Source organism: Nomia melanderi, chromosome 11, assembly GCF_051020985.1.
Source record: "Nomia melanderi isolate GNS246 chromosome 11, iyNomMela1, whole genome shotgun sequence".
NCBI classification, from domain to species: domain Eukaryota; kingdom Metazoa; phylum Arthropoda; class Insecta; order Hymenoptera; family Halictidae; genus Nomia; species Nomia melanderi.
In genome coordinates, this window is record NC_135009.1 from 8,936,922 (window position 1) to 8,964,248 (window position 27,327).

Sequence of the window (27,327 nt, forward strand, 5' to 3'; positions counted from 1 at the left end):
GCCCCCTCAAATTAACAATATTCGAAGGTGGGAAATGGAGTTCCGGAACGGAACAAGGTTTTAATCCGTCACGGGGCGAAATTAATCTTCCAACAACAAGCTCTCGCCCGTGGGACGAATGAATTCGAAGAGGATCTCGCGGGAAATCCCCAAATTTCGAAACCTGCTCTCCTGGAGAACCGCTCTGTAGACGCCGACCAACGCCGATGAAGGCGAGAGAACGTACGGGAACGAAGATTGAAAGCGAAAGGGAGATGGAAGAGGGAGGACGAGCCATCCATCGAAGGATAGAGACGCGCGGAGAAGAGGAACGGGAAGACGTCGAGCGGAGAAAGTATAATAATTTATGAAGTCTTAAAGGATCCGATCGAAAGGACGGGATTCGCCCGTAGACTCGCAATTCCGGGGACGTCGATCGCGCGTGACGTCTGTCGATGCGCGTGCATCCGCGATGCACCGACCCGCGCGATGGCAGCTGATCGATAAACCTTACCCCAGCTGTACTCGCCGCGGATATTATGTAAACCATTTCCTTCCCTTCTTTTTTCTTCTGCGGAGTTTCGCGCTAACGTATTCGCGGGGTCGCCCTCAGTTTTTTCCGGCTTTTCGCTTTTCTTCTCTGACGTCTGGGAGCAAGACCGATCGGAATATCAAAAAGAACCGTTCGATCATAGCGCAGACGAAAAGAAAGTGTGAGGATATGTAGATACTTTTGTTTCGCGACAGGAGCGTTTACGTAGAAGCTGCACGCAGAGCTACCTCTATTGATTAATTAATTAACTATCGAGCGTTTAATGCGATTAATATATAATGGTTATAAAAATTATGACAATAGTTTTTTTGATAGCTTCATATATTGATTACAATAGAAGAGAAACTACTTTTTTTAACCATTTCGGATATTTACCACTTTTAAGGTATCAACAGTTGCGAAATAAGACGGGCTACAGTAAAACCTATGACCACTCTCCGCTTTCCGGCTTTCATCCCCTAACACTTTAAGACAATATTGTTCTATAGGCATACCTAAGCTAATCCTCCGCAGTTCTACATTCGCAAATGTCACAGGTTCGTTCGACCAAAGCGTTAGATTGCAAACACTATGGCATGCTTTTATATTGCTTGCAATCTGTATGTATTATATATTACATCCTTTCTATGAGCATTTTTTCTTCTCGCAACATATTGCAGGGCAAAGGGCTGGCGCAGCGTTCTAGAGTAACCTAGAGAAATGGCGTGTGAAGGCGGGGAAAGGAGACTGCGTGAAATGAAGAGGAAAGTTCGCCAACGGATCGATCGAACGTGAACTCGCTTCGGCGAGATAGATGGATCGTCCGCCAGGGATGATCGACGGGAGAAAAACACGAGGCGAGCGACGCTTAATTAGCAACGGCCAGTTTCGATTATCGTCAACGACGATCTACTGCGATTGGACGAGACAAACGAGGCCGGCCGGCGACGACGATAGAGCTGCTGCTAGCGATGGCGGTTAGGTGGCCGGTGATCGGTCGAGGATGACAGCCGGACCGCGTAAGAAGTCCTGTTAACCGGCGATTTTATTTGACCGCACAGCTGTGGAAAGAACGCAGCTTAACGTGGAGAGAAAACTGAAGGAAAGGAAAAAGGAAGATGTAGTCGAACGGCTAAGGGAAATGGTAAGGATAAGAAAAGAAAAGGAGAGAAAAGGAGGAGGGACGAAGAACACAGTACAGTAACAAAAAAGGAGAACAGCTTAGGAAGAGGATTGGAGTGTGGATTTTAAAACCCAGTTTCTTCGAATGTAGCACAGTTGGGATAAGACGAAATTAAATTTAGAAAGAAAATAGCATAAGAATAAAGGTATGACGTAAACTTTGTAAAAGCATTTCTTGGTTGCGAGGCCTAAATTAGAGAAATAAAGAAATATGTAAGTATGTGTGTACATTTTTTCACACAGCTGCAGTTGCAGCTGTAACGTTTCCTTCCTCTGCAGTTTCTCAGTGCCTTATCTGTGCACTGTTTCAGCTACCTTCGAAATGGCGGCCCCTTCGTTCAAGCTCGACGAACGCTGCGAAATATTTATTCGCGAGAGAGCTTGTCGAGAAACAGAACGGGGAGAATTGACGGGAGAGAAATGGACGTGGTCGCAAATTGACGTCGAGATGCTCGCTTTTTCCACGCTACTTAGGGCTATTCGGGAACTTCTCGGAGAAATGGCTTGCGTGAAGTTTTTCGTAACTGCTGAAACTCAAGAGGGATGATTTTGTAAAAATGTTGAAAACGTGGAAGTTTATGAGATAATTGGCTTTGAGTGCATAGTTCTAGATTAGGGTTTAATGCTGAGATTATTGGATGAGTCGAAACGATCTATGTTAAGTTTCTTCTTTGGCGATTACGGAAGAAGCAGCTGATTTTCTCAGAAATTATTGAGTAAATTGATTTAGATATAACCAAGCTGAGAAATAAGCGAATCGAAAACATGATAAATAATTATTATAAGAATTTAATCGATTTCCACTCTATAACGTGAAACGAATTTCCCAAGCCGATTATCTGCTATCCATATACCGCACTCCCAATTTCCGTTTCACGCAGAATCCGTTTCCTACCAAGGAACGCGACACACCCTTCACATTTCCAAAACGATTCTCGACTGACAATATCGCCCGACCTCGAATCCCAGCGGGCTTCCATAAAATTTCGAATTTAATACGCGCCCCAACGTGAAACGATCTGTCGCGCTGGAACCTTCAATTATTCTATCGCCGCGTTCACGGAGCAGTTTTTAAGCAGAACGAAAACGGCGCACAGTATGAATATTTGGTCATTATTGCGTGAAAATCAAAGAACATTCGGCAGAATTAACTGTAATAATCAACTTTGATGAATGTTCTCAAGATCAAAACTTATTCATCGTGTTTCCTACGTATTCCTTTCTTATTCTACAACACTCTGGCTTCGATACGAAAGAAAATTCATCGCTCTATCTAATTCTATCGAAGGTTCTCCAAACTTGATACAGAAATGACCGAATGTTCTATGTCGGGCAGGGAGGGAAGGTGAAACATTAGGCTGCCCCATAAATAATATTATTATTTTACACTACCTAACTACTATAAGATAATAAACAAAATAACCTATGGGATGATGTTACATCTCGAACCAGACGAAAGGATCATTGCGTCAAAGACTGGTACCGCGTATTACATACGAGCAGGCAGCTGGAAAGAGAACTCTTCGGTCCGGGTGTAATTTTATTTAGTATCTACTGAGAGGATTCGCAAGCGAAACGAACGCGTGGCTTTGAATATCGAGCAGGTTTCCGGCGTATAGCGTGCATTGCGCGACGGTCCGCATAATTGATCGCGATATCTCGTAACATCGAAGCCGTCTGGGAATAAAAATCGCTCCAGCGAGCGAGTTCTCGAAGAAAACAATAGCGAACTAGCGCGATCCAGCTGTTATCCGTCGCGGAACTGTCTCCGGTGGAAACTTTACACGCGCGCGGAGAATACGCGATTCAATTTGCCTGCTACCAAAACAGGTAATTACAAGGAAACTCGAGGCGGGTGAATGGCTGCACAGATTCCCGAAACTCCGCCATTGTTCCTGGCAGCACACACTCAAAGGGGCTCGCTCTTCATTCGCCTCCAGACGCGTTAATTTATCTTCTTCGTATAATAATGGCGTGACTGCAGCTGAAGATTTTAATGTTTCTGGAACCAAGCCGTTCGATCTTCGCGACTTGACGCTGGTTCACATGCGATACTTTTGGCTAGGGAACGAAGATGTTTGAATATATGGCAAGATTTTCTTGGAGTGCCTTGGACATAAATAAGGGATTTGCTGGGATAAAGTGGACAACCATGAATGCATGGACTTGCCAAAAGTTTACAATGGATATTGCAATAAGTAGATGGAAGAGATACAATCAGAAAGACGGTAGAAATTTGGAGAATGGTCAATCTGTAACAGTTGATCAATAAAAAAACATCTTGTCTAAATAAAACGTAAAGATTAGTTTCTTCGGCAAGTCTTATTACTAATTAACTCTTTCCTAAATAGTAAGCTCTCATCACTTTTCTTCCCTTCACATCAATTCCAAACTAATTCCCATAATGACTTTCAATTCGAAACCTTCGCGTATCAACGTTTAAAACCGGAGAACCAGAAAACCATATTCTATTCGTATATCTCTTGTACAAAGGTGATATCAAATCGATTCTTCTATAAAAGCTCTCACGAAACGGCCGCAATATTTTTTCCAGCCGATAACAGCAGAGGCGACGTTGCATCTCAATTATCCCGTGATTTCAGCCGGCAGCGTTTGCCGATCGCGGATTCTCGCCGGCTCGCCGTCCCGCCGAGCTGCGGAGATTTTGATCGATTAAGAGAGCGTATTCCCGCGTTTTCAACAGGCCGCGGCACGGTTATCAATCAGCCGCGTCGTGTCGCGAGACGACCGAACCCTTTGCCGGATATCGTCGCGCGAAAATCATAGCTGCGTGGAATCATGAATGTTTTCGGCCCGGTTCCCGCGGCCGTGATTCATAGCCCCGTTTGATGGAGCCGTGGTCGATCGTAAATCAGGGAAACCTTTTCTGCGCGCTGCCAGCAGGAACAGACTCGTCGAATTTCATGTCGCATTCACTGTGCAACGGGGATTTACGGGATGCGAAGAGACAGCGTGCAACCGCGATCGTAAAGGCGATTAAGTGTGCCATAGGCATTCGTACGTCTTTGTCGCGCGATTGGTGATCATTTTCTTAACCCTTCGGGCACGGGTATCGTACTAGCCTCTGTGGGCTTTACAATCGAATGTTACGAAGTGATCGTCGAATGATTAGGTCGTAAGTTTGCGCCGCGATGCGTTGATACCTTGCGCATTACGTTTTGTAATTACAGAGCGACACGAGTTTGGACTGCTTCAGTTTAGTCGGTAAAACATATCCGATAGCGGAAGATCATGCAGTTATACTATGTTTAATCGAATATTATTTTGTATAATGGAAAGATAAACGAACTTATGAGACGATCGAATAGTTAAGTAACAAAAGATCGATGAATACTTTGGAAGTTTGAAGAGTCCTAGAATTTTGCAAGGTTGTATCGAAGTGAAATCTGATTTCAGTGCTTGAAGATTTTACTGATTGTGGATCTCGTGTAATATTTGTTTATTATCCAAGATTTGTCGATATATTTCCTGTTATATGAATCTAGGTTAACAAAGTTATTACGTACGGAATAGACAATCTAATTTAACTCAAACTTGTTTGCGCTCATCGATTTCCACGGGGCTTCATTGTATTCGAATTCAAAGCATACGAAATTTCCACGAATGCGAAGTAATTTTCTTGATAAAATCAAAACAGAATGATTAAGAACAGCGATACGTTGGCAGTAAGTGCTAATTCAAAATTAGTTTAATCACCGTAGCCGAGTTCATAACCGTAAAAACTCATATTTAAATTTAATCTACTTCCACATGAGTTTGCAATAAATTCCCCAGGGAAAAAGGTGAAAAAGGAATGGATAACTCTCACGATACGGGAAAGCGGCGGTTGTAACCCGGTTCCGCGGGCACAATTGTCCGTTCAGCGGTAGAATACTGGCGGCCATGTCTACCGTAACGAAAGGGTTGAGGTAATTCCGGTGTCGAGTCGCGGGTTCCATGTCCGCCGCTAACCCTTTTGTTCCCATTGAAACCATACGGTCGGCATATTTCGAATTTCGAATTTCGTGCCCCTGTGCGCTAGCCCCAGCCACGTTTTTATTCAAGTTACCAAATAATTCGGTGAAGCTAATTATTCTCCGTATAGGACGGAACGAACATCAAGCTCGAATTCAGTTTTCGTGTTTATTTTCGGTGGAAACTGAAATTTCGACGCCGCGAGCGACGTCAATTTGCGTTAACGGGTTCGAAATCTGACATTAAATACCACGAGGGAAACTGGAGAGCAGCACCGTTTTTTGCCGCAATTAACACCATACATACATGCAACCGTGTAATTCTGATAAAATAATTGAAGTCTCGCAGCTGATATAATTTAAATTGTTAAAAGAAATTTCAGTTTCTCGTGATTATATCCCAGTGTGGAATATGCGTTGGCGAATATTAAAGCACTTTTCATTAGTGAATATTTGTCTCCGGTAATTAAAAATAAATATCGCTGTATAATCGTAGCTTTTACTGTTTCAAAGTTTCAAACAACAAATACCGGAATGAATTTCGTGCTAAGCAAATATTAACACGTACTAGGCCACGCGGTCATTACGAATAATTATATTAGGAGGGGGAAAGTTGGAAATATGACGAAAACACGATGCTCGGATATCACGAATTTTATCAGATATTTCTGAATATTATATTCTTAAATAGAATGAATGTTAGTACGAATATCATTAGATATGAAAAAGGAAAGGAACGCTTTTCTATGCGACGAGAGGCAACAAGCCACACGAGCCTCAGCGGGCGCTGCTGTCCGAAGATCGTTTTACAAGAAAATTGCCCGAGACGCTTTCGAAGAGCTCGACAAATTGAATTGCACCGTCGCGAGCAGAAATTAGAAGCGAAGATTCATTGCTGGGCGGGCAGAGGCGCGGGGTAAAATGAAATCCTTTGTGAAAATATTTGCACGGCGAAAGGGAGGTTGGTCTAAGGTTCGCCGGAAGGGACAGTCGCGTTTGTATATCTGCTGCAACCGCTGCATCCGTGACTGGAATTAATATGCTTCCTCAGGGCGGCAACATCGAGACGCGGGTCGTGCTTTGATTCTTGTAATTCCGCGAGATACAATGGCGGCCATGGAAATCCCAGCCCATTAACCCCCGGTTGGAAAATCTAATTTACAATTGCGCTCATCTGATTTATTTCGTTATTAATAATTCGGGAGAATGCGGAGAAATGTTGTGTTTGTTGCAAGTGGAAATTTGTTAGTTCAAAGATTTAATATTTGCAATGTAGATATTGATAATATGAATAGCAGCGATATAAATATCGATAGGATGAACGTTGGTGATATAATTATTGATGGTATGGAGACCGGCGATACAAATATTCTTAATACAGATACTGATGATAGAAACATTGATATTATAAATATTAATGCTATGAATATTGATAACATAAGCATTGATCATACGGATATTGATAGCATAAATATTATTAATACAAATATAGTAGTTTAATGCTTCTTTTATTCATCCTCGTAAATCGATCGTCTGTTATAGGGGCATTAAAGGTTCAAATTAATTAAAACGAATCACCGGATAGTTCGAAATAAATGCAGCTTCACACAAATTGGTAAATGGTTCCGCACTTCAGGCCAATCTAGATATTGTGGATATGTAGACCGACGCAATTTTATTGGCCGCCACCCTGCACTGTGAATTTTCATTTGTACGTAAAATATGGTAAACAGTAGTGTCGGGCTTGTTTTCCACCGCACCGCTGCATACAGTGACGTGGAATTGTGCGCGTTCCTTTAAAACAGCAATTAATTGCACGTATCGTTTTGCTGTCCGCGTTTGTTTGTTTTTATTGCATTTTTCATATTTTTATTTTCATTTTTTTTCGCAATCCGCTTTCTCTCTCTTTGAATTTTGGTACGAACCTCGAAATTTTGCATGTTGTTTCGGCGAACAAATACGATCGCCTACGCAAACACGTCGCGTATACGATTTCAGTTATTTCCATAATCCATAAACACTGATGTTATACCGTTCTCAACTTTAATACCTTTATTGTTCCGATAATGGAGATCTTTGCGAAATTATTCGTGACGTTATCCCTGTTTTTATACAAACATTCCATAAACATTTCAAAATTGTAACTACCTAAAATATTAATCTTTTTGGTTCTTTTTTGTGTAAAGATCTTTCAGTTCACCGTTAATCGTTTCTATTTCAAGTTTTCTCATTATTTCCATTTCGTACTGTATTCTGTTTTCACATTTTGCGTTTCTTGGACAATAACGCAATAACGAATATCTATATAATAGACGACTAATGGATCCATCATGCTGAACAGCAATAAACAAGGATATCATCGTTATTATTAGCTCATGTTTGGTAATACGTGCGTCCAAATATTTTCGTATTCCCAGGGAACTGGCCTGTGTCCTCGAAACATCAGCGATCGACCCGGCTAACGGTAGACGATGCATTGTCGGTTGCATTTCAACGATGGATCCTAAAACGTCCGAAACGTCCGTCGCAGCTTGCGATGGGCATTCGAATTTCAGCTTTGAAACGACACGAAATTTTTCGATACTGCGAAAAGTCAATTCAGCATTTATATGATTCGATTCCATAATCCTCATGGAAATTTTAGAAAAAATATGAAGTCTCAATCGATTTTCTTTGTACTGTTTCAAATCACTCGGTGCCAATACGTTAAATTATTAAATATACTATCGAATCAATTTCATCATTTGTCAAGCGTAAAATGATGATTGCAATCAAAACCGAGCCCTCACCTCTAAGACATCAAAACCGTTCGTATCAAATTTATTTTATCATTCACAAAATAATATGACGATTACTAGACTGTAGATCTTTTTGCGTTCATAAGAAATTTCAAACTGAATAATTGTGTATAATGAAAACCCATTAGGAGTTCCATTCCTCTAATTATATCCCAACAGATTAGGATTTGCATTAAGTAGAAATTGAATCCGCAGTCCAATTGCAGCATGGCATCAGAACCAAGACACTTCGCCGATACTTCAAATTTTCCACGACTTCCAAGAAAGTCGTATAACCGTGTCACGTTCAAACTATCTCCGATCTGCGTCGTCTGAAATATTTCGTGGTCCATTATGCGAATCGCGGAAACCCATGGTTCCGTAAGAATTTTTCATTGCGACGGAACCGACCGATAACGGTCGGAAGAGCGGGCGGAAAGGGGATCACCGTCGAATCGAATAAATTAGAATCGACTGAATTAAACGCTCGCGTTTACGGGTGGCGCGCGCGATACCGGACGAGGGACGGCAATAACAACGGTATCTATAATATATCGTTGACATACGCGCAACAATGGAATTAATGCCGCGCCGATTACAAATACCCGATTATGTTTGCGTCCCGCCCATCGAAGGGATGGCCGGCTCGCGAATAAATACCGCGGGGGTGGCAAGCATTGGTTTTTGTCGATAATTAAAACAGTGGACCGCGTAGCTGGACCTTTCCCGGGAACAGAAAATCTGCTCGAGAGAGGATAAATGAAAGGAAAAGAGGAAAAAAGAGCCAATCGTTGATCGTCGGAATTGTTCGCTGCCTCCGTGTTCAACGGTGTTCAGCGAATCGTAGAATAGGAGGGCGGCCAGGAAACGGATATATTCGTATTAATTAATGGAGTGCACGTCTCGTAATTAATATCCCGGCGCGTGCTTCCACTGGTCACTGGTTTCAAGCGGACGCCGCGCCTCCCGCTGTGAAAAAGAAAAACGGATTCCGTCCTTTGACCACATATTGCGTTTCCAACCGAGCGTTTTTTGGAGAATAATTTTTACTGCGTTTGGGTGCGGGATGAATGACGGTGTGCGGAAGAGTGTGGAGTTGAGAATTAGTAATTTTTATTATGTTATATTATATTACTTATCGTATAATATAATTACTTACAATATAATATAATATAATATAAAATCATATATCACTATAATATTATATATTATATACTGTTATGTTAATAGATAAGGATATTATTATCTTCCAGCGTTATTTACGCGTTTTCAACCCCTTCAAACTTTGAAACAGAGATTAGAAACTGTAGATATTGTCAATCCTTTCGAATTAAAGACTAGTATTTTGTATATCATTCATTACTGTCATTTTCTGTTAAGTGTCATACGTTTATTGTCAAGTATTAGTTCCTGTTATTCCATTCTCCTAATTCATTTATCGTCAAGTATTATTTTCTATTCCATTCTTCCATTATAAATCGTTCATTACTGAAATAGACATGAACCCAAGAACATACAATTCTCTATGTGTCTGTAAATTATTAACGATAAAATAATTCCACAATCTACACTACAAATAATTACGAAAACGTTAACGAAACGAAACGATCCCGAAATCGATTACGGTTGAGCCAAGGTAATTCACCGAAATCCGGTAACTAATTCGCACGTTAACGCGAGAAGTCGTGGCACGGAGAACCAAGAAGAGATTCACAAATTCTCGGCGTTATTCCGAGCATTCCCGCGTTTCAAACAGTGTCCACGGTTCACGGTTCGCGCGCCGCCTAGCCAAATGAAATTTGCCGAGCACGGAGTGCATTACGTCGATGAGATCCGGCCCTAATTTTCCCGGGTGCTCGGCGAATCTCAAGCGCGCCCGTAAACTCCCTTTCATTACACTTCTCCTTTTTTAATTTTCTCCCCCCCGAGAGATTTCCTCTTTTTTTCCTGGCGTGTTTACCCTCGCCCCTTCACCCTTTATTTCTCCTACTCCGCCCTTTTTTTGTTTATTCCGGATTTTTGTTTCGATCCGTTGGACCATTTCCCGCGATGGCGCTTGTTCTATGGCAATTTTATTTTTCCGTGGGGTTACCGTTACTCGGTGGGCCGCGGTTATAGACGTGAGCCAGCGCAGAGATTGTTGACGTATCTCACGAAAACATGGCCGCGAGTATCATCGTACGAGCGTCATGCCCTACAGTTCGCTATTTTTTCGCGGGACGTGCTCTTCGAAAAATATTCGCCGCGTTACCTGTTCCGGGGGAGTGCGCGAAAAATTCGATTCGACCCTCGCAGTTCGTTACCGAGCGAATTTATATGTCGTCGTATACGCCTCGTTCGTGTGTTTGAACAAGGTCTCCACGGTACCGCCGGTCAAACAAAATATGAAACCCGGTGGATATGATTTATATTAACCCCTCGGCGTGCGATGACTTGCCTGAGAGACGACGGTTGTCACGTGTGTCGGTTTAAACGTTCAGATACGTTAAGAACTGTGTACGATGATTACCTGCTGTCTGTTTTGTTTTGTCGCTCCGTTCGGGACAGTTAATTAAGGTCACAAACAGAACAGAATATTTACATTCCTAAATATCCTTCAACCTTTGAAGTTGTGCAACTGTACAGTTGAGCGAAATCAAGTAGTCGTTATAATAATATTCTTGAAATCAAATTCTAATATTTACTAATCCTAATTTCTACTAAAATATCAATGCGCCTTTTTTCTAGTAATTAAGGGTTCCGTACATGATTCAGTTACCTCTACTGGAATTTGGAATACTTCAAAAAATAAATATATAAATAAATACTCCGAAAACGAATGTTGGCACATGACTTCGAAGTTTCATATCTACAATAGAAAATCGCTATGGAAAACTTGAATTATTCGAAAATTAGATCAACGCGTCGTTTTTTTTCTAGTCATTAAGCATTCGATAGGTAAATTCGTTTGTTCTAAGAAAATTTAGAATACTTTCAGTGAAGGGATAAACAGAGGGTAAAAAGAGGGTGAAGTTTCGGTTCACCGACCGCTAACGCCATCTGTTAAGTGATCGTGCAAGCAGCTGGCACATTGGACGGTCGATGTCGTCGTCGGTGTCGGCTTGTACCACGGCGCACCACCGGAAGCGAGGCATTCAGCGCATCAACGCTTCCGGACATGCACGTTCGCCGGCCGGTTTCCTGTCTGTTACGACCGGCAGCTCGTATTAGAGGAAAAACTGAGTCCCAATGCTCTGGAACCACGGCACAGCCAATTGCCTTTTGACCGGTGCTCGCTTCTACTCTATAATTTCGTGCAATTAAACCGTTCTTTTAGAGACCGTTCGACCTCTCTCGGCTATCACGTTACCGGAGCACCAGCGTTCGTCGCGATATATAAATGCGAATGTTATATTTCTTTCTTCTCCGAATAACATACTATTGTTCCTCTTTTTATCGTTGGTGTTTCGTTAGCAGCTCGCAATGGAAGGACAAACGCGGAAGCCTTTTTGCGGTTAACCATAAATCGAGGAAGTTGTTAGTTGACTTTTTCCGTTGGTTCACATGTTTTCACCATTATATTGGAGAATCTGTTCCTTCGTCGTTCCCCATGTGTACAATGAAAATCTTAATGGCGAAATAATAGTACTTCTATAAAAATAGAGGAACATATTTGTATTCCCTACGACTCGCATGATAAGTCACAGAAAGCTGATTCCAATCCCCAATTTCCCCGAATAAAACATTCCGAATATAACCTTATCTTGCACAAGGTGCACATGTAAATTACTAAAATTAGTAATCGTACCAAATAGAAGTCTCGCATCCCAAGCTTCGTTACCCAAGCGACCAGCGAACCGTTGAGCTCGACTCTTGTTACAAACCTGGGGCCCAATACGAAAAGCCTCGTGCAACTGGCTCGCACCTGCGGCGACGTCCTTACTCACCTGAAACAGCAAAAAAAGGTTCATTCGTTCGTGCGTCGCGTTGTCATCGCGCGGAGAAGCGTGTAACAAATGGACCGTGGCTTACGGACAACAAATGTGGGAACCAAATGAACCGGGGCCCGCACGGAGCACTGGGAAACGAGCAGCTGGGATCTCGAGGGACATTATTACGCGAGCCTACTACGTTCTCCACGAGAATCGTCGCGAAAATTGCCGGTTAAAAATCGCCGGACGGGTTTCTCGGGGAATATCAAGTATCCGACGACCGTGGAACGGCCCTGACACGCTTCTAGATCTCATCTAGCTCGGCCGCGCGTTACACGGGGCCCCGAATGTCGTTTACGTGCCTCGCCCTCGAACAATGCCGACTCCTGTTTCCTGAAACCAGTGGTTTCCAAACTTTATGCTACTACGCCCCTTTTTAAAGAGATCTAATCTTGGCGGTCCATCCCATTTATTTCATAAAACAATACAGACATTTTTAAATAATAAAAGATGTATGTGTACAAAAATGAAAGAAACATACATTATATTTCCCGCCTCTCAGTTTTGAAATCGCTGCCTTAAGCTAATTAGGATCGAATTTTTAAAGGCAGAGATGATTTCAGATACCGTTTGATTGAAGTTTACATGAGATAGACGAAGACAATGATAAAAAAATGAACAGGGAATAAACAAATGCCCATTCGTTAGACGTCAATGTTAGACTAAGATTTTTGCGAATATTGTAACCTTCTCATATTAAGACTCTCATAAAACATGGAAGACTTTTCGAGCGATAATTAATGACTTAATATTAAGAAGTTTCTATTTCTAATAACTTCAATCCCAAGCGAAGCGGTTGATAATGCGTTAACCGCTTACTAAAGAATTCAATCGAAATTAGTCGAAAGCAATTCTCACTATGAAATATAAATATACTGATTCTGCAGTTGTAGTATGATACATTTCACTAAATTAAGAAAGAATTTTTCAAACTTCCAGTTTGAACCTACAATCACGACAATTTCAGGCCAAGTGCTTCAGTACAAGGACTATTCTCAATCGCAACGCATTCTTTCGTTGCACATCTTGTTTCTCAATTACTCCCTCTCTCTTTTCCTTAATCTTTCGATTCCTGGGAAAATCTCTTTCGTTCCTTATACTAAAAAGGAAACGAAGCACACGCTGAGAATTGAACGCCGGAGGATCCTCGATCCGGCAATAAAGATTCTCGTTCGGAGTCCCGGGCAATACGAGATCCGATCGTCTCTGCCAACTTTGTAAGTGCGCCGCGATATCGCAGATCATCCAGTCGATACAATTAAATCGTCGAACGCGAGGAGACGTTGCCGAAGCCGATCGTTCGACGTGTTGTTAGTTTCAATCGCGACGCGCAAATGCTCAATTTAAAGGCGATATGCAGACGAAAAACGGTGACTATGTAAATGTCCCCGGATCGTTCCGTTGCGAAGCGAATCTAATATCCGAGGGAAGCGAGGGAAAATTACGAGATACACGTTTCTCCGGCTCGCGCGAGTTCGAGCTTCACCGTTGGACGACTTCGAACGGAAGGTGTCTTCCATCCTATCGCTGTCTCATATCGATAATTCTGATAGCAGTTAATATTAAAACTTATCGTATCCGTCAAAATGACGAGTTTCCGTTTTCTTACTTTACAATTTTTGAGTATTTGGAAAGTACTGAATATCCAAAATGATCTGAAAAATAAATAGTTTCACTTTTAAATACTGTAATGAAGATCCAAAGAAATCGAGAAAGATGTATTGTTACAATCTTTATAAGGATTATACGTCGGCCACAATAAATGCTCGGTAGTTCTGGTGTTCATCGAATTTCATTGGAAAAAGCTATCTATTGCTAGATAGTGGTTGGTATTCTTTGTATCATTTTCTTCGGCTGCTGAGTTGTATAACTTTTTACTGTCAACGATTTGCAACGAACACGAAGGAATTTTGCACTTTACTGTCAGTTCGAATTTAGTTGGAACATTATAAATTAATAATGACGAAAGGGTTTTTTTATTTGATTTATGCGTATTAAATAATATCGATTTTTATAAAGTTAATCGAGAAATTGGGTTGGAGATAAATATATTGAAGCAATTTTTTGCTAGAAATCGGGAAAGAAATTATCGTTGTTAATCAATTTTAATATATATGAGGAACTAAATGGAAAACGTGGAATTGAATTTTTTAATAGGACGTTTTGTACACGAGATAATCGAGTTCGAAGTGTTCATCGCGAACGCGTTGGTATCTACAGGAAGTAGAAACGGTGGGTCATGGACAGGCGACTTGTTTCTACTGAATAGTCTATCTGTCGGGCGAATTTTTAACGCGATTATCTTGGAAACGAAGCGTCGAATGAAAAAGCTTTATTTTATATTTTCAATTCGTTTTTTCACGTAACGTTATCTCGCATGGTTTCCCCTTCAATTTTTCCACCGCATTCTATACACATTTCCCACAGAGTAGTGACAATACATTTCACTAAAGCCCACTATTTAATATTATTTAAATGATACCTATTTTCTATAATATTATTTCTATAAAGTTTTCAGTATGAAAACACACGATTAATTCTCGAACTATCTAATCGTCAAAATCTTTTACTCTCCAGTTCGTTTTCTTAAAATAACTCATCCCAAATTTCTCCGAGAAATGATTAAACGAGGAAATTGAATAATCCACGAACTCTCACAATTCCTTTTAGAATCCTTAAGATGTCTCCTCTATAATTGAAAAATACGGAACGCTCAATTCGATCATTCAACAACTACTCCCAATGCCGAGCATGAAGCATCTAAATTACTTCGGTAAAGTTCCCAACATCCAAAACGAAGTATGCCCAATCCAACATCACCAGTTGGCAACGAACAGACCTCCGTTTCCAGAACAACGCGGCTCACCGGATGAAGGAAATCCCTGGACCGGCCCGCGGCAGAATTTCCCGTGTCCGTCGAGCGACGCTAATCGGCCGGCGCTCGACCGCGGGCTGAAAAGTTTGTTTGCGTCGTATATCATCGGGCCGAGAGGAAAGTTACGAGGCAGCTTGATGAATGTCGCCTCGCGTTAATCTCCGGTCCAGGAAGAAATATCGTCAGTGGAACGGTCCACAGCAAATTGTCCCGGGAGAGTTATTATCGGCCCTGGGTCTCGTCGTCCCGGCGTTTCGCGACGGCGACGATGACGACGACGGCGACGATGACGATTCTTCTGCTCGCGAACAGAAGCGAACGGCTTCCCCCGTTACGCAACCGCGTTACCATTTCGCGCAAGATAGGACGACCGAGCTGCGACGCAATTAATCATCCACGGACCGTTTTATTTCCTATGCCAAAGACACCTAGCCAATGAAGATTTATGGAGGACCAGGAGATGCGTGTCCAGAGCGCCACGCCAACGAGGAAGAGCCTCCTACGAGCCCCAGGCAATTAGACCAGAGTGTTCCTTGGCAATGTGCTTGGCGCCCTCGTTGTCGGAGAGACTGTTTAGGTCTACGTTGGAACACAAGACGATGCAGGCATTGTTAGAAGCGATGGGTTTAAGCGTTTTTTAGTTTTTGCTCAGGTGTAACGTGTATCGTGAGAGACTCGAACCTATCGTCGCAAGTGAACTGGACGTCTTAGAAGAGCTCGAATCCAGGGGATAATTCTGTGGGATTAGTTTTAGGATCTAGCTTTGGCTTAGCGAGGGTTTTAATGATATTTGAGGATCTTCGAGTGTTGCGAATTCTGTAGTACATGCATTGTTTGCTCTTATGAGTTTGATCGTGAGAATAGAGTATTCGTTAGGTGCAAGCAGTTCGCTATTTCTTTCTAATAACCTAGCAAGGATTGAGAAATGATGTTCACAGAAATATTTATATGTAAATATTTATTTTCTTCTAATAACCTAGCAATGAAGAATTGAGATATGACGTTCACAGAAATATTTATATTCCCGTGGTGGGAAGTGAAGGATTTCACAGAAGTGACTGCAAAGATAATTCAATTTTCCTGAATCGAACGATTCGATCGTAACTATGCACTAGGTATCTGCAGTTCGAACTACGGCCCTGCAATCCAGTTACGCGTTCCCGCGCGAGAATTCGACTCGTTCGAGAACCTCCGCGCATAATGCACGACAGAAGTGAATGGAAATCGAGAGAAGCCGAGTTCCAATAACCTACAACGAAAAGCCGCGGCGCGAGCGATGGAACAAGGGCATTCCATGCAGGATCGATCGGTAAGCCGATTCGCAGCGAGATTCATCGGCGACTGGAAACGCGATATCGTGAAGCTTCGTGTTTCCCGCTCGACAATGCTGCATCGAAAATGTTGGCGGAACGCCTGGGAACTCGATTTAATTTCCTCCGCAGTTCCCCTACTAATTGTCTCCGGGCTTTCTTCAACGTAGGTCTTATCAGGCTGAGTCTGTTTTCCAAGGAAAATTGGCTGGCGAGATCTTATTCCGATACTCTAGATCGAAAATGTATTCTTTACTCGATATTTTGTGTGTCCTCCATCGTGCCATTTGTATACTGTTATCTTTGCCCTAGATATTTTGGTCTGATTAAATACTTATGCTGAATCTAAACAGTCGTTTGTCATTAGCTTAGACAGCGACATGCATTATAGAAGCGTGCAAATGAATTTTACGCGTTAAGGTTGAAGATTCAGCTACAATCTTTCAAAATAATGTGTTTAATTGTAACGTTAAGAGATCGCGTGTCATAGTTAACGTTAAACGACAAATTAGAAATTAAACAACGCACGATGGAGAATGAAATGAAATTAACCTAGTAATGAAGTTAACGAGTAAAAAATACTCACCGAGTAAATGAGTATACCAACGATACGAATCGACTTATCTAAAGAGTCAACCGAATCCACGTTCTCCAAATCACCGGAGAATAAACACGAGTACGGTCGGCGAGTAAACTCGTCGTCCCCGGTTAACAGGCTAAATCGTGCGGAAAATCGGAGCACGCTCGGTTCCTGGCAGTATTTCAAATGGCAGCGTCAAGCGGCTCGAGGGTTAAACAAGAATTAACACGATTGGCGGGAGAGACGACTTAGCGTGTGTCGTTCCGCCAAGGAAATTCGAAGCTTCCGCTTGTAGGATGGGCGCCCCCGCGCAATATCCTTTATGCACCGTGGGTGCTGCTCGCAACGGACGCCCACCGTCTTAGCCAATATACTAGGTGTGACCGAAAAATTAGAGTTCGTTGGTAAGTATGATAATAAGGAAACCCGTGAAACATGTTGTTCGTAACTCTGAAATTTGAAATTTAATCAAACTTATGTGGTCCATTCTGTAATATTCAATATGCAGTCATTTAATTTTCAGAAATTAAATTTCCAATATTTAGGAATTCAACGTTTAAATCAAGTTTTCAATCTTTAGAAATTAGATTTTCAATATTTCAAAACTCAATATTCGGTAATTAGATTTCCAATTATTCAGAACTCCTGATATTTCCAATGTTCAGATTATAAATTCTACTGTCGCACTCCACAAATTGTTCACAATTCATCGAGTTCACAAATTCAATCGTTTACCGATGAAAATTCCTATCTCCTATTCTAAAATATTCTTTACACGCGCAATTTCATCGAATCATTCTACTTTCCTTCGACCAGAGCCAATCACTTTGACAGACGAATGGTTCAATGAAGTTCCGTAACTTTCCGATTGCAGTTTCCACAAGCAACTGCAGCCGACGTTAACGAGCATAGATACCCTGAAAGCACAACAGACGGACGAGACGTCGTGCTGTCTGTTAACCCTTGCCGTATGATTTATACCGCGACTGTAATCAGTACAGCTACTTTGTTATCAATAATTTATCGAGAAAAAGAAGAAACTTCTATACATATTCTACGCCTATATTTGCTCTAAGATATAATAATTGATAGAAAAAGAATAATATTCAATTCAAAAGAATTTAGTAATATTTATGCCTGTCAATTTGTGTTTGAAACCTTCGCCACGGGTCTGATACGTTACTATAAGAAAAGGGTTAAAAAACTCGCGAATCGGTTGTAAAGGTCCGCTCGACTATCTTTCGCGTAATTACCGAAACGGGATATCAGCGTCCTACGCGCGGTATAGGGCAAACTTCGGAACGGCATGGAGTCCGATAAGTTCAGGTTCGAGTAAATTCCTCGGGCACCGCGATCGCGGGCGGCGCGCAGCGATAACGAGCGCGAACTTCCTCCGGCGAGGAAGTAATCCAACGCTGGATCCGAATGAGATTCCAGCTGCGAAGTTGTGTTCCGCGATGTTTGAGTAAGACAGAATCGCAAACCATCTCTCGTTTGTTAATTAAAGCCACACTCGACGGGTACCAGCCTGTGGGAGTTGGAGATCACAGGATAAAGAGATTAGAGGACTCATCTAAGGAATTAGCTAGTCTATGACCGCATACAAGCAGACTGTAGATTTTCATGTTTACGGGAAGGGAAAGTGCAGAACTACATAGAACGCGCGCGATACGAGGAAATATGTAAAACATTCAATGTCTAGTGCTTTTTATGGTATTTGCTAGGAAAAACCTGTTTCTATCGTAATCCCACTTTTATAATTGTGTTCTTAAACATTTGAATTTGCATAACGATACGTAGCGTAATTACAGGACATTGATCATTTATGGAAGATTAATTTTCTCTTTATTTTAAGTGGGTACTGATGTTTTAAGTAGAAATAAATGGTAAGTGTGTATAGATGTTTGGCAGAAGTTCTTGTGTTACTCACTTGATATTTCGGTGATGTTTAAGCAGTTACGCGATTTGAAAGATAAGTGCTAATAATGCAATAAGAAACTTGAAACATTACAGAAATTATAATAAATGATAATAATCTACAGTTTCATAATGTTTCCTGCAGAATTTCGTTTGAATGCTACGGGATCTGTTAGATCTTGAAACTGCAGATGGTCTTGTGTCCCATGATCAGTTTTTATTTTCAGTCAGTGTGCCGCGAAGCTCAATATTCTCTGTGATATGACAGGAGGACATTTTCCATCTTCTGAAATATTCATCGTTCCACGTGTCCTTCGAGGAAATTGAATAGGCGGCGTCATTGGGAAACATTCCGCGTTGCTAGACTCCAGACTGCAGAATCTAGAGTAGCAACCTGTGCAGTGGTTCCTGCGCACACAGCAGCCTCGTACCCTCGTTTCACCCTATTCCAGTTTTCAGCTTTACGACAATGATCCAGTTCGCCGGTAGGCGTCCTGCCAAGCCGTCCGTTCCCATTTATCGCTCACCTAAAATTTCTGGATCAGTCCTCGTCTCGTCTCAATCTCCACATCGGACGTTTCCAAATCATGTCCACTTGGCTGTCAGAAATGCGACGACCACGGTTACTCGACGACGTAACATCGCCGTCACCACATTCTTCAAGCATTTTCCGACACAATTATGTTTCAGCTTCTTTAATGCTGTTGCAAATGCTCATTTCTTTGAAGGTGATTTCTTTCTACTTAGAATCATGTTGCACGATGAGCACAGGACTATACAGCGAAGTCCAAGTGTGGGTTGCCAGAAGTTTTGGTCAGCCTTCGAATGTTGACTTTTATCGAAGGATATTGGAAAGAGAATTCGAAAGTCAAGATATTTTACGATTTATGCAATATCTAGATTGCATCGAATTTTACTTTATGTAATGTTCAGATTGCATTACACTTTGCTTTATGCAATATCCGAAGTGCATAGAATTTTACTTTATGTAATAGGATATATTAAATTCTGTTATGAAAAATATTGACTTTCCTAGTAGCTAGGATATACCAAATTTTCCAATGAAAAATCTTGATTTCGGATATTATCTGCGTTGCACGAAACTTTGCTGCGAGAAATGTCGACTTCAAGTATTACTTAGAGTGAAATTTCGCTAGGAGAAGTTCTGCCTTTAAGCGTATCCTAGGATGCAGCAAACAATCTCAACTTCTTAGTTCCCCTCTCAGTTTTATTGGATAAAATTGTTTCCTGTTACACGAGTCCTCGAAATAGACCTCGAGCTCCGGATTAATGTACTCGAAACGACCGGCGAACGGAATCGAGGCGACGATCATCTTCGGGGACAGTCTCGCTTACGCGGAAATAAACGCACGCGCCGTGAGCACCAACACAGACGCGAAAGAGTGCCATAGCCGGCGGCTAGGCCGTTTCCCGACCTTGCCAAGCGGGATTCCTTAGACGCGAAGAACTTGGCCATTTTTCTCGGCCGTTTCCTCTATCCTCCTTTTTGCCCCGCTTTTTCCTCGCTCCCGATCTAATCCCCGTCGCCGACAACCTCGCCACGCACGCCTATAATTTATTCCCGGCAGAAATATCGCGGCCGGCCGTCGCCTCGTTCCTTGCCACGTTTAGTCGCGAAGCTCGAGCCTTCGGGAAATTAATTTTCAACGTGTTCCCAACTGTTCCTTCCCACTTTACTCCTCGTCACTTTGCTACTTTGTTACCTTGCGCTTCGTCTGCGATTCGTAATCAGAATGTAAATATACTTGCAACTTCTCGTTTTCATGTTCTATAAATACTGGAACCAGGCGCAGATTTTTAAAAGATTTCCGGTCGTAAACGTGAAGCGCGAAGTTTAACGTTTGATAGTGCATCGAAGGAGATGCTAAATTCACGGTGTTCACTATTTATGCGTAAACCATCGATAATTCACGTGTCTACGTAATTATTATACATTCTATACTCTTTCCAGTAGTATGAGAATTAGTTTTGATACCGAGAATCAATAATGTATATTTTATGTTTCAAAATAAACTTCGTGTTTCCATTTGAAGATAACGAAACTCACGTGTAACGTTTCTTTGTGTAACTTAGTCAAACAGTTGAACTCACAAGTAACGTTTCTTCGTATAATAAATTAGTAAAACAATTAAGCTGACGTGTAACGTATTCTTTATGCGATAAAGAAGCAAAACTGTGGAAAAAGAAAATCAAAGAGAAGCTCAGCAATGGTATAAACAGCAATCAACGCGTTAAGCGTACGCGTTCGCCGTGTTTCGCAAACTCGTAGGCTCCGCAAATGGACAAAGATCCGCAGTCTATTTGCAACGGAAACTGCCAGCGAGCTGGGTATCAACGGCTCGAATAAAGTGCAGCGAATCGAGAAGATCAAACGGTTAGGAGCGAGATCTTCGTTTCACCGTTCTCTTTCTCTCTACCCGTGCTTCGTTCGATTCCCGGACACATGTTTGTTCGATACACCACATTATTGACATCGAATTTTCCCATTTCACCCGTTTTCGTCCAATTTCCCCGGGAAACAGCAAAACTAGCAAAAAATTTTCTTGGCAACGATGGAAGATGGACCGGGGATGAAGCAGCAGTGTTTTACCAAGACTAGACAATTGTTAGAAGTTTTCTGCTAATAAAAAGTATCACATTTTTGTAAACGAAATAAGCAGTTCAGCGAGTTAATTTCTGAAGCGTTCTTAATTAAGTTTCTCATTATAATTCATACGGTTTTGTTCGTGGAATTACTTAACAACTTTTTTTTAATATCGGTATAAAATTATTTCCAATGTCTGAAAAGGCTAAATCTTTTAATTAAAACGATCTGGAACCATTCTATTTTTTAAATACATTTCAAACCTTTCCAAAGATGAGGGTATATCTTTCGAAATGAATATTGAATATAGCCAAAGTGAGAGGAGAACCAGTAAATATTTATTTAATCTACACGCATCTCGAGACATTCGCATGGAAATGTACATTTTTATTTAGCGTAAGTCGGATTAAATTCAACCGCTTGAAAAATCGTTGAAAATTTCCTTCGATCGTTCGAAACCCAGATCGATCCTTCTCGCCTCGTTCAGCCACCGCGTTTCTCCAACGACGAGGGATTCGATTTCGCGGCTAGCCGACGTCGTCGTTGGTTTCTTTGCGGCGCGACACGTTCACCACTTTTATCGCCGCACGAGGGAGAAGACGAATGTCGCTCGAACATAGCGCGGAATTTCTCCGAGCGAGGAATAACGAATTCCGTTTAACTGTGGCCGACGATGCCAACTAGAGTATCCATTAAAGGAACGTAAAATCAATGAAATGTATTTTTCACGGTGATCCCATTTCGAATGGAGTCGCATCGCATTTCCAGGCGCGTCGCCGCTCTGGAAACTAGAGCTGATATTCGAGAGCTGACGTTATTTCATCAAGCCAGATTCCGGAAACTTATTCCCTTTTGGTATTTGCGGAGGGAACATTGATGGGATTCATTTCGATTGTACATAGATTTAATTAAAATACAGGATACAGCAATGGGAATTTCTACTGGAAGCCACTGCTTATTTATTGATTTAATCACGGAATGAATTGTATTGAACGCAACTCGAACGAGTGTACTTTGATCTCTTTGTATTGCATATTTTACGAAATACCGAAGGTAACAGCGAGATCCTTGAATATTGGAAATTCTTCGAGTAAATTCTTATTTCTTATTAAATTGTCGAGTGATAGCGCTTTGTGAAAAACTGTAAATATATTACCATTAAAGTTACAAAATTTCAAAGATTTTAATTTCGAAACATTCAAATATTTTCAGTTCCACTGTTTCGAAATTCCAAGATTCCAAAGTTTTAAAGTTCCAAAATCTCAAAGTCTCAAAGTTCCAAAGTTTCCAAGTGCCAAATTTCCAAATTCCCAAATAATCAATCTTTAAATTTTCAAAGCTTAAGAGAACAACAGTACTCTGAAACCACGATAATTTCCAACTTAAAACAGTCGTACCATCAACCGATCGACGCCGACCCCTAAATTCCAAAAAACGACGCCGCAGAATAATAATAATCCAACAGAAATCGGAATGAACATCGGTAAACTCCTGCAAGGCTCGATAAAGGTGGTTGCACGGTGCGCACCAGCAGCCATAAACCGGGGTAGGCGGGCGCGACTGGCCGATACACGTCGATTTTACGATTCTAATCACGCGCGCTGTGCAGGCCTGGCCGCGCAGAGATATACGATCGCCGATCTGAAAGGGAAATCGAGCGTACGACACGCTCCCGACACAGATTACTTGGACGATCGAGCAGCGGTTTCGCCCCGTTGTGAGCTGAAACCGCGACTAGAGAGTCCGAGAGACCGGTACAACGTTCCCGACCTCTCCCCTTCCCCTCGGTCGCCGAGTTTCTGCGTTATTTATGGCAACAAATTGAGCTCGCGAGATCCGAGAGGTTCGAGGAAAAACCTCGGCGCGAACGAACATCGGGCCCGAACCAGCTCGGGCCGCATACTTTCACGGCCTCAGCGGCAGCCGCCGATTTCCGACTGCCCGATCGATCCAATTAGGCGATTCCACGAATTCGAGCGATCCGACGAAACCAGATTAGGCAACTGACCGACCCACGTCTGTTCGAGGAATATTAGGCTGTACGATATCACGCATACGAGCCACCGTATGCCCGTGTCAATCGCAAATGGACGGTCTGCGGGGCTTCCGAAATAATTTGCTACCGCCTGCGGCTGATAAGTTATAAGTGAGATACCTAGGGTGTTTCGAAGTCAAAATAATTGAAATAACGTCATGTTTCCAAGTTCCAAAAGGTCGAAGTTTCAAAGCTTTAGAGGTCCAAAATTCGAAAGTTTCGAAGTTTTGAAGTTCTACAGTCTCAAAAGTTCGAAGTTTTAGAGTTCCAAAGTTGCAGACTTATATTTTTCAAAGTATCGAAAATTCAAAAACCCAAAGTTTCAAAGTTTCGAAGATTCAAAGCTCCAAAGTTTCAAAAACCCAAAGTCTCAAAGTTCTAAAACTTCAAAATTCCAAAGTTCCAAAGTTCTAAGTTTCTAAACTCCTAAATACCTAAAATCCTAAAGTTCAAAGGTTCGAAAAATCTAAAGTTTCAGAGCTTGAAAACTTCACAGTTTCAATGTTTCAAAGTCGGAGTAATCATCGACAATCACTAATACACACGGGACACCCTATATACATCGAAACGTACAGTTTCTCTCCCCAAATCCATGATTACGTGGTCGCGCGGCAACATAAATGGAATCCGGCCGAGATTCGTCGGAGGAATCCTCGATAGGATCCAGTTTTACTGTATCAAGAGCGATTCACTGGCAGATGGCCGCGGGAACATGGACTGGTAGCGTATTCCGCGGAACGCGAGTAAACTTCTGGATCGCGTGGCCTTCATTTCTGGAGGCGGTCTTGTTTGAAAAACACTCGACTCGCCAATATTGCTCCCGCGTGCACGCGTACCGTTCCACGGAAATGCCTCGCACGTTTCGAGGACTCTCCTCGCCTCGCGAGTGTGCCCTGGGTCACCGGCTGACGAGCCGTTACTCCTGTCACGACGTACGCGGACAGAAACGCAGACAAGACGACGAGAAACTTCCGGAGACGAGGAACACTGAATCTTCGGCGATCGTATCCCGTTCGGGATAAGTGGAATTTTGGGTCGCGAAGCGTGGACGACTGGTGCATTTTGCTGAAACCGATGTGGCCATATTAAATTCAAGTTATTAAGTCGACGATGAAATATGAATACGAATTTTCAACATTGAAATTTTGTAAATTTAAAACTACCACATCATCTAATTTTAGAACGTTTAAGTTCTCCATTTTATTAAATTCAAATTGATATACATATTTATTATCATCCGTTTTATTTTTTTTACTTCTAGATATCATTTCCTTTATTTTCTTTCTATCTTACCTATTATTCGATTGATTACAAAACAAAATGCTTACTAAACTCAAAATGTCTGTCACATCAAAATGAAAATTAAGATGAATTGTCAAGACAGTCCCCAATAGCTCGCTACTCGATAATGCAATACATGCAGGTCGTCAACCTTGGGCAGTGCTTTCACCCTGCAGAACACGCTCAGCTAGAAAGATTTCCAATGACCGGTCGAAAACGGAGCGCACGAAAAAAGCAGGGACAACCGGAACGAGAAGCGCGCGGCATTATTCCATTATTCGACGGAAATCCAAGCCGCAGATCGGACCCCGAGAGTGCAGCTATTTATATAAAACCAGATCCCGGCACAATAGCAACTTTCTACTCCTACACGAGGCGCGGTGGGGCACGCGTGCGTGCGTGCGTGCGTGCGTGCGTGCATGCTTGGCCGTTCGCTGGACCGTATGATCATCGAGGAGCCTGGAAATAAATTTTCCGAATTTCCTCGACTTCGATGATCCGAACAATTGGCAGGATCGAAGAACAAGCTAGAACCTATAAGCAGCCTTTATTTTGCAGTGGACCACAATTGAGAAATTAATGTTGCAATATTAAATACTTAACAAATTTCTAAACGCGTATTTTCACGAGTATGTAGAATTATTTTCAAATTAAAACTTTCGTGAAGCATAGAAGACAGTTTAAGTTGCCAAGACAAATGGAAGATCTTTCTATCTTGTTACCAATATATTAATATTTAACTACATGAATACATTAATAGAAAAACAATTTATGCAGAGTGGAGATTATAATATACTATCAAAAATTCTAATGAAAATTTTGATTCCGCTATTTGTAGGAGAATTTCACTAAATTTCCGGAAGGAAGACCAAAGGCGAAGAGATTATTCGCGAACGTCGAGATAGAGTCGATAAAAAGCATGCGACAGGATCGAACAGGTCGACACCGATCAACGCGAAGTTTCCAGCGCCCGGAAACTCCGCGAACTCCTTAAACGCTCCGGAGGCTGCGGTTCCCGGACTTTCAACAAGTTTCCACGGTTTCGCCAACGCTTCCCCAACGTGGAAACTGTTTTTCGCTGAGATCCGCCGGCACCAGTGAACTCGTACGATATTACAATTCGATGGTCCGGGTTCCCGTGCTTCCTTTCGGATCTGCGCTAGAAACAGGAGTCTGGCGCTAATCGATCGGCAAAGTTTCTCCCGGGGCAACCTTATGAACCAGTTCGCCGGGAAAGAGACCGTGCATCCTGCGTTTGAAACTGCGTCGACTATTTCCGTCAACCCTACTGCGATTTTCTCCTGTTTTCGTTTCTTAAACCGATTCCACTGCGCTGTCGTTCCAGCAAACAGGAATAGCATCAACATGCACAGACACTAAAAGATCGTCGCTGAACAAAGTTCCCTCGTTCTCTCCGTTTTTAAAGCGAGACGCGTTTCCTGCGATGGATGGATCATCGTTGATATTTCTGCTGAAAGGATGGGATTCTCCGGAGTCGATGGGCGTACGGGGAAAAGAATGGCCTTTGTCACAGGGAGAGAACTGTAAAGCAGTTTTCGAAGCGCTGCTTCCCTTTTCCCTGGTTAAGAGCATTTTTAGAGACTTGGCAGATTCGAATGGAGGAGAGAGAGAGACGTAATGGGGCAGCACTGTACACCTACGAAAGGGCAGATCCCTCGCGGGACGCAATAAAGGGCGAGTGGGAGGGTTAGGGTTGCAGAAAAACGCCGCAACGCGTTGGACACGGATTTAATGCGAGTGCGAGGGCGGTAAATCTGCAGTGCGCTGGAGTACCGGGTGTTGTACCTTCGCTGATGCTTAACATGGGTTCGTTTGCGCGTTACTGGTTGGTTGCGATGGCGGATGAACACTTTGGACAGCCTTCTGCGCGATAAACTGCGGAAAAATGTTGGTTTGTTGCGGCAGATCTTGATTGCTGAATTGGTGATGTTGTTAGAGACGATGGTGTGAATTGGTAAGTGCAATGAGATCGCTCATGGAAGCTTTGTCTTGATGGTGGTTGTTAGGAGTTGTTCATTAAACATTGGGTTACTTGTTACTGCAACGAAGTAGGATAAGAGGATGGTGATTTTGGTGAACTTGAAATGTAAAGAGGGTTAGGTTAGAAGTAATAGAAGCTCTTGTTAACGAAAGCCCTACTTGTAGATGCCTACTGTAGATGCAATGGAATCTTCAATTATTCATTTCTGATTCATTTTTATAACACGGGACGGTTGCGGCTCAACAATTCTTTCAAAGGGAATACACGCCTCGCTTCATCTGGAAAACGTAAGAAGAACTAATGTTCG

At 42.2% G+C, this 27,327-nt stretch overlaps 1 protein-coding gene across 6 annotated transcripts in view; it reads right to left on the reverse strand.

Annotated features, from left to right (window-relative positions):
• The window catches only part of LOC116430589 (uncharacterized), a 160,681-nt gene that overhangs the window by 62,770 nt on the left and 70,584 nt on the right, over positions 1-27,327 (reverse strand). For 2 of the 6 annotated variants that reach the window (XM_031984959.2, XM_031984960.2), the window contains exon 2: positions 12,232-12,370. The exons of the other annotated variants lie outside the window; for them this stretch is intronic. The gene's annotated coding sequence lies outside the window, so the exon portion shown is untranslated. The remainder of the gene's footprint in view (positions 1-12,231; positions 12,371-27,327) is intronic. 6 annotated transcript variants of the gene reach the window in all.